This window comes from Anneissia japonica, unplaced genomic scaffold (assembly GCF_011630105.1).
Source record: "Anneissia japonica isolate Jap-2015-1 unplaced genomic scaffold, ASM1163010v1 scaffold287924_len111829_cov95, whole genome shotgun sequence".
Classification (NCBI taxonomy): Eukaryota; Metazoa; Echinodermata; class Crinoidea; order Comatulida; family Comatulidae; genus Anneissia; species Anneissia japonica.
This window is the reverse complement of record NW_022734379.1, coordinates 30,115-39,806: the sequence shown is the minus strand read 5'-3', so window position 1 is coordinate 39,806 and position 9,692 is coordinate 30,115.

The window sequence follows — 9,692 nt, the reverse complement described above, 5'->3', positions numbered from 1 at the left end:
ATATGTAGAAGCTTTTTTTTGCGCTGTCATTTTACATTCTTGTTTGAACATATTGAACCTTGACTTCAATCTGCGTTGACAAGTTGCTAAAGCCCTTCAAGTGGAACATAATAAACAATGCACATTATTCCTAGTAAATAATGAAAGTTATTCATGCATCAGTTTCAATGAATGATAAAGCATGGATGAAATCCTTTGATAAAGCGAAATAAAAAAAAATAGTAAAGTTCTTCTATGTGCTACAGTATCTTTACTTCTGGACAATTTTGACATGGCCTGGATTGTAAACAATTCAGATAAATGTGAATTATTGAAATGTAAGCGTTGTAATAATTAATGATAGTAATATTGTCTGGCATATAATGCAGCCTACAAAATTTCAAGTTGGCATTCCACAATTTTTGAGAATATTGACGAACAAGAATTGGCACAGGTTTTTTGGCAACCTATAGTAGATTTTCCATGCTTCAGCATCCACCGTATTTTACACTGCAATCTGAGGCATGGTTTCCACTGAGACAGATCGTACCGGAAACTACATTTATGTACGTTGTACCCGAGGAAAATTTGCCAATCGTAAAACAAATTTTTTGTAAAATATTAATAGGCAATAATATATAATCCACATGCGACTCCTCTTTCTACTCTTTGCCAAATGTGGGCCTCTTTACTATCTAATAGTAGCAAAGTTGTTGTAGATTTGTAAGGGTACAATGTGTTAATGACTTCATAAACTTGAGTATTTGTAAAAACACGGAGGATTGAAAGTTGGCAAGTTTTTGCTGGCCTATTTTTATCCTCATTTTGGGCCTTGCGGGGACTTAGCAGGGGATGTAATTTCCAAAATGGTTACATGCATGTGAGAGTCCCGGCCACCTCCTAGCAATGCGGAGCATCGTTTTAATGTACATCCCCGGCTAAGTCCCCGCCACACCGCCGTAGTCCTGGGAAAATGCCTCGCTAATAAATGATTGGAGGATAAAACCTACTTGAAGGTTTAGCCTACAGTAGGTCTGAATCGGAGAAGCAACGTGAGAGCTAGGCCAAGGAGATGAGGTTCCTTGATGGAAGCACTACGCGTGCGTATCACTTAGCAGTTTCCATGGAAGTTTGGACTACAATTGACAAGTGCATAATCTGTCTCTTATACACATCTAGATGTGTATAAGAGATAGATTTTTCAGTGGGATTGAGCACTGTTTCACAAAAAATTGAGATATTTTTTTTTTATATATATATATATATATATATATATATATATATATATATATATGTGTGTGTGTGTGTGTGTGTGTGTGTGTATGATGTTACGTAGTATGTAGAATTGTATTCACTTGATTAATAGTAAACTTTTTTTAGAATAATGTGTATTATTTTCTTCTGGCAAATTACTGTAGTTTTCATTCCACGTGAAAAGCGTATAATTATAATTGAGTATGTATTTGACATTAGGCCTATCAATAAAAAAAATACAGTTAAAAACAAAAGAACTCAAGGAATGATAATAATGAAGGTGGTGGTTTAATGGGGAAAATTGTGCCGGGTGGAGTGCACGGGAGTGGCGTTATGTGGGGGTGAAATAGAAATGCAGTATGACTAGCTTTCACTCTTATTGTAATGACCAGTAAACCATTTTTGTTGTTTTTTTTATTATGACAAACTTTTTTTTTATTGATTTATTACCTTTTTTTTATTGATTTATTAACTAGTGAACGTTTTTTTTTTTATATTATGAATTGCGAACCCCTTTTTTTATTATGAATGGCGAACCTCTTTTAGTTATTATGAATAGCGAACCTCTTTTTTTATTATGAATAGGAACGTCTTTTTTTATTATTAATAACGAACATCTTTTTTTTTTATTATGAATATCAAACCTCTTTTTTATTAAAAATAGCGAACCTTTTTTTATTATGAATAGCGAACCTTATGACTAACGTCCTATTTTTTTATTATAAATAACGAACTCTTTTTTTGATTATGACTAATAAAACCTTTATTTTGACTAGCGAACCTGTCATTCTATTATAATTAGCGAACCTTATAAATAATGAGCTTTATGAATAGTGGACTTTTTTCAAAATTATGAATAGTGAACCTTAAAAACAATTGTATTTATAACCAGCGGACCTTATGAACAGTGGACCTTATAAATAGCGAACCTTATGACTAGCGAGTGGACCCCTTATCATCATCACCATCAGCTGTGCAGCAGTAGCGGACCAGACTCACACATTCACGCAGCGAGGATCTGTCCGGTTGTATCTTTTCCAGTATCAATTTTTTTACTAGGCCACAGTATCTGTTCTAATTTCAATAAGCCTGTGTTATATATATATATATATGATTGCTGATAATTTGCTTCCAGTCATAAAGTAGGTGTCTATAAAACGAAGGCCGAAGACCCAAAAACGAAGACCCCTATTTTTTCTCTTTTATTTTGATAATAATACACCAGGCTGTCACAGGATCAAAATTGTTAATTTTTTTGAGCGTCTGTTTGTGAAATTTTCAAGGGTCTTCGTTTTATAGCGAGTCTACAAAACGAAGACCGAAGACCCAAAAAACAAAGACTTCCAGTTATTTCTCAATTATCTTATTGAAAGTCATCATAAAACTGGTGCCAAGTACTTATTTCATTATTTTATCGGATGAATAAGATAATAAGGGTCTTCGTTTTAGAGACACCCTATATGGGTGTCTACAAAACGAAGACCGAAGACCAGAAAAACGAAGACCCACATTTTTTTCTCTCAATCGTGATGAAAATAATGTTTTTAAATCACTTCATGCTATGTATATTCATTAATTTCATTCATGGATTTTATTAAATATAAATATAAAAATTCAAGCAAAAAAGTAAAATTAAGATTATACCATAAAAACTACAAAATTACTATAAATAAAAAATAAATGAGTAAGTGAATAAATAAATAACGGGGGAACAGAAGGCAGTATAATGTATTGTAGACGAATCTAAATTGCACATTATTTACATTGCCCTGGTGGGAGACATTAAAACAGTACATTAAAAAGCGAAAATACACGATAAAAACGGTAAAAAAGGAATGTAAACTAAATTGATCACATCAACATGAAATCAAATTTAAACATGGATATATCAAAACAGTAGACAGTACATTAAATTAAATTACAGGACAGAAACTCAAATGATCACATCAACAACAAGTCTTATTCCGATATCCCTCAACCACAGTGGACATAAACATTGATTGGATCATTATTGATCAAAATTTACAATTGTATAAATAATGAACATAGTAGTAACTTGTTCAAAAGTTTAACAAAGTAAGGTATCGGGCTTCTTCGGAAGCGTTCTGTTTTCAAACATAATATGGAGTGATCCTTTGAGTTTCTAATTCTATTTAACTAACTCGTGTCTTTGTTTGGGTAGCCAGGTTTGAAATATTAGGTGATGAGCAAGCTTCTGTGCAAATTTAAGAGATAAGCTTTCTCTACGTTTACATATTTTTTCTATAGGCCTATTCATCAGTGAAATTGCTTGATCATAATGATCATATTGGTTTCCCAAAATAATCCTGAAGTCTCGTTTTTGGACGTTTTGAAGCATGGAGCTCAATTCAAGAGTGAGACCCGCATTCCACACCGGGAGAGCATATTCTAAGAGAGATCTTACATATCCTTTATAAACTATAATCAATTCTTCCCAGGACAGGTGGAATTTTTTGAGTAGTTTCAACATGAAAAGTATATATAGTATAGTACTCGTCTTTTTAGCACATTATCGCCTGAGTCAATTTTATGATTTACTCTTTATTCCAGTTCCGAAGCGGCAACCAATGTTGTATGTCCACGGCTGTTGGCTAAGCGCGTCTTGGCGCTGCTACCCTCTAAACGAAAGTAAGGTTTGGCCTAGCCTAACTTGCCACAAGTCTCTTATTTTTTATTATTTATCTCATTCTCGACAGCGCCAACAACGAGAAAGTTAATTTAGAGACGGAATAAATCCGGGAAAAAAAAAGAAATCGAGTATGGGACGCTATTTTCATAAATTCATAAACTTGTTCCATGTTAAAATAAACAGCAGGAATGTGATATAGTGGCGCTTATGTGCAGCATCGGTCATTTAGTAGTGACGCCAACATAGGATGGACGAGATAATTAAGGGTCTTCGTTTTTATTTTTGTACCGTACGCAATTCGTATGCAACATGAATGATTTGAAAGAGGTTGTACCGTACGCTTCTCGTATGCTACACAGGGAGAGATTATGTCTTTATTTGGTTTGTACCGTACGCTATTCGTAGGCTGCATTACTGAATGCTTTCTTTTTGAGCTGGTTTTTGGAAGAATGTTTTCTTGCACCGTACGCTATCCGTATGATTTTTGGTTGTCAAAAAAACAATAGTTTTCCTACCGACCTCTTTTTTTTTTTTTTTTTTGGGGGGGGGGGAGGGGGTTTTGGTGGTTTTTTTTTTTGTTTTTTTTGTTGCACTGTACGCTATTTGTACGCTGCGTTATTGAATAATTTCGTTGGAAAGGTTTGCACCATACACCCTTCGTATGCTGCACACTTGAATGGATTATATGGAGATGGTTTGTACTGTACGCTTCCGTATGCTACAATGATGGTAGATTTCTTTTTTGCACTTTACGGTCTTCGTATGCTGCTGTGTTGCATTATTTGTGATATTTTCATATGTACCATATGCAATTCATATGCTACATGTTTTTCTTTCATTTTAGACACTTTATTTGTTTTGTATCATACGCCATTCGTATGGTACAGTACATAGATACTGAACAGTTACTTCATTCACCGTATGCCATTCATATGCTGGAGTGATGTCAACAGTCCCAAGAGTCACCAAGAATCTCATCGATGGAATCTAACCAATACTCAATCTCTATAGACAATACGGAGATGGTTTGTACTGTACGCTTCCGTATGCTACAATGATGGTAGATTTCTTTTTTGCACTGTACAGTATTCGTATGCTGCTGTTTTGCATTATTTGTGACGTTTTCATGTACCATATGCTATTCATATACATGTTTTTCTTTTATTTGAGACACTTTATTGTTTTTTTGTATCATACGCCATTCTTATCTTATCTGTGGAATCTACTTGGAGTCATCAGTTACTCAAGGGATGTGAACTTCATCTATCAATCTTCAGATGTTCAACCAATGGATGCAACCATCGTTTTCTAAAGAGCTTATTCTTTAATTGAGCGTTATTGAACGCATATAACTATTATATGAACTCTGTTTTAAATCATTATATTACTATAATACTGAATTGATAACAATGGATACATGAACAACATTATAATACATTATAATGTACATTATAATGTACATTATAATGCTATAATGCATAGATAGGGGATGTATTTGTTATTATTTCTGCATACATATGAGAAATGGGACACTTCCTTGAAAGAGGATGAGTAGTGTAACCTTTCAAATATTATATTCAATAGACATATTATAGGATGGTCCCACGAAAGAGTCTCGATAGGATAGGATAGGAAGAGACTAGAGAGAGACGAGTCTCGGAGGACCGGTGTGAGCAAGCTGCGTCTTGTGGTCACACATTAGACTAATAAAACCCATTTATGATCAGTTTAATGTGGTGTCTGGTTCTCTTTGTATTTCATGGAACACTGGGGTCACAGCATCAGAGACGTAGCCAGGATTGTGAAAGGGGGAGGGGAGTCGTTATGCGAGGGCGAAGCCCCCTGGAAAGTAGCGGGCTCTGAAAAGTTTTTAGGGCTGTTCTGAGATGATAATGTGAAAATTGCAATAAACGCATCATAAATAATATTAGTAAGCCTAACAATAATATAAAACTCAACAGTGGTGGATCCAGGAACTCACTAGAGTTGACCCAGGGAGGGACTTTTACAGATTTGGGAACCACCCACCTCTGCCGCACCATGGTTATCAGTTCCAATCCTGTTTCTTTTTTTTTTTTTTTTTTAGTTTTCAAAACAGCTTCAAATTAAATATTGTGCAGACAGTACATTAGAGTGTTACAGTGATATCCATTATAGGCCTATTACATACACATTATATTTTATTTATAACCTCCATTATGGTCGTAAGTACAGTACAGTGTGTATATTTGGAGTATGATTCATAATCAGAACCTACAGTACAGTAGACCCCTGAACTAAAAATCTAAACAAAACATTTTATTCACCTTTAAAAGTCAGGCAATTTTTTGTTTCCGCAACTGCCACAATAAGGCTTCAAACAAACATCACTTTAATGAGAGACCTGCTGAGACTGAGTGACCAACATCTTCTGTAATAGTGATTAAGCCCTAGACCTACATACAGTAACTGTCACCAAAAATACAAAGGTTTATCCCTCAACCCATTGTTTCATTATATAGCATGGACTATAATAAGTGAGAGCACGGCCTAATTTACCAATAGCTTAACTACGGGTCAAGGCTACAGTCTGGGCAGTCCGACAATATTACTCCAATAATTACTAAATGATACAGAATTACCTAAATGATACCGCAATTATTTTATATTACTATTATATATCATATCTTGTTATTATTATTATTATTATTATTATTATTATTATTATTATTATTATTAATTAGTATTATTATTATTATATCTACTTTTATTTTAATACTATCATTATTACATTTTTTTTAAATTGTATTACTTCTATTACTGTTTTTTTAATTAGAATCTTAATATACCTTTATAAAGTGATGTATATTTTTATGAATACAGTAGAACCCTCCTTTTGGACACCCATATTCAAAGGTCAACCCTATTAAGTGGACACTTTTCCGTGAAACGAGGGACAGTGTATTTTTTAACACTACAGCCAACCCCTATTTAGGGGACGTCTAAGTGTGCCAAATTGGAAAACAAATAAAATATAATAAATGAAATATAAGATTACATACAAGTTAAATATTTCTGTTTAAATACAAATAGTAGAGACGCTACACATACAGATATTAATCATCTTATACTATTTCAAACCATATAAAATTATTTGATTATTTATAGAAAGCTCAACAAAAAAAAAAGATTATTCAGTCATTAACATTGCATAATTAGAGGATATTGGGAATATATTAACTATTGTTGTTTTAATTACATTTCTGCTGATTTCATATTATAGATATCTATGATATTTGTTTAATTTTTTAGCCTTCGTTGTCATGGCAACGACCCATTATCTAAATTTTACAGTTTTTGTCAATTTTGGACATTTTTAGAAGTAAAAAACCACTGACTTTCAGACCTTATTAAAAAAAAGAACATGCACTATATATATTTTTTGTGATTCTCCATGTAAATTACCAGGTATTACCTTTCATTTATCTCCAAAAAAATTGTGTAAAAAATTATGTTTGGAAGATACCATTATTTACAAAAGGGGGTTTTTCTCAAAATATTTTTTTTTAAAGTATGCCTCAGAAACCTATCTGTAACTTCCAAAGTGGTGCATACATATCCACCATCTTCCATATTTTAATAGTCAATAGTTGTCCAAACAATTATCAAGAAAAAAAGTTGTGGGTAAATTACACACGTGGATGCGATATTGCCAGAAAAAACGGCATTTTTTGAATAAAAAATATATAATTTTTGACTGAATGGATAATACTAGAAATCAACGTAAATTTATTTCAAAATAATGTTATTATAGTTACATAAATAGTCTAACAACATGTTAAGAAATGTGTTGCCAGGCTCATTTCAAGTTTGTTAAAACTTAATTTTGTACTGTATTGCCAGAAAACAGCGTTGTTTTTATTGAAAATTAAGGTAGGCCTAAATATACATCTTTTTACTGAACAATAACGCTATAAAATATAATATAATTCATTAACCAAAACAAATATAGTTAATTTACTAGTTTAACAACATGCTAAGTAATGTGTTATAAGGTTTATCAATATGCGTTACTGTTGCCAGAAAAAGCAGCATTTTTTCATTAAAAAATATTGTAAATAGGCCTATACATTTTTTACTGTATACGGAAAACGCTATAATATAAAATATAATTCATTTAATTATAATATTACTATATACATGACTATTATAACAACATTTGTTGCCAGGTTTATTTCAAGTATGTTAAACTCAATATTATACTGCATTGCATGTAAATCAAACAACTTAAATAAACTTTCTGAAAACCAAACAAATTCAAACACCACTCTGCAGCAATCCATGATAAATTCGCTTTCAACGACGAATTCACCATGAAAAGTTAATTGTGCCATATACAATTGGATGTTAAAGTTCAACTGTTTAGTGGACAAGCATGTGGAGGTTGTTATTGTGATTCCTCTTCGGCAGCTTAAAGAACATCTTCATCTGACCTGTCAACAGTTTAGTAGCCTACAGTATACTAACTGCGTCTTGACATTTCTCTAGAAAATAGCTTTACATCTTTTGCTCAGATTTCGGTTGATTTAGATAACTAACTAACTCGTCGTCCCTAGCTATTTATTCTCATGTCTTTCTCAACCTCTGACACTAACTGTTTAGAATTTCTTTTGAACATATTCTTTTTGTTGTTTCTAAAAATCATGTGTTTTTTTCTTGTTTTCTTTAAATGTGAAGGTGCGTATTTAATAAGTGTTGAATATATTTTCAGTAAACTTCTATCAGATTACTCTTCATACTCTTCATATCCACACCTATTTGTGACCCAAGACCACAAAAGGGCTGTAAACTCAACAGGTTTCGAGAAAAAGAGCCTAATAGACAGTATAACATGTAATTTGAGCAAAATGTGATTATATCATAAATATAAAGTATTACCTTTACTCGTACTATTTTAAAAGTTTGGGTTCTCAACTCTAAATCCTAAAATTCAGTAATTTTATGAAGGCCATTCTACGAGAAACGTATATAAATTTACCAACTTTCAAACCGCCATACTTCGCTTCCAAACAACTTATTCACCTACATAAAATTCAGGCCCCCAACTAGATAAATGAAAACTATCGGATAATAATACGTTTATTAGTACTCGTATGCAATGTTTGTGATTTCAGAATAAACAAACAGTATAGTTATAAAATAGTAGAATGGTCACAGAGTTAGTAAAGGTAAGTCTAAAACGTATTCATGAAGTCATTCAAAATCGTGTACAAATACAAAATACAAAACTTTAAAGTATGTTCCGAAAGTATTTGTAGTGCATCGTACTGTGGTACAAAGCTTACGTAATTGACCTAAATCAGGGAACAGTGAAATTACAATTTCACTGTTACCTGCCTAAATGAAGGAAATAACCTTGAATTAATTCAAGGTACACTACACTGGCAGTGAAGTGGATTAGAAATTATGTGGATTGCGGTTGAGTACATGTTAAGAAACTAGTTGTGGTTATTGAAACTTTAAAAAAATATTGACGCCAGCAGAATAATCATCAGCACTATTTTCAGCGATGTGAAACTAAAACGTATTGATGAAGTATATTTACACAACGTCATTCAAGTCATGTAGAAAATAGTTAAACAGCTTTAAATAACCAAACAAAAACGTGCGTGTCAACATTACAATTGCTTTAGAAATATATCTTCAAAAGTAATTTTCTAGATCATAGCACCATTGTACAGACTATCTTTAGTACTAAATGAAAACAATAACCTTGAAGTAATTCAAAAGATACGAAGCCGTTCATGTCTTGTTTAAAAAAAAAAATGAT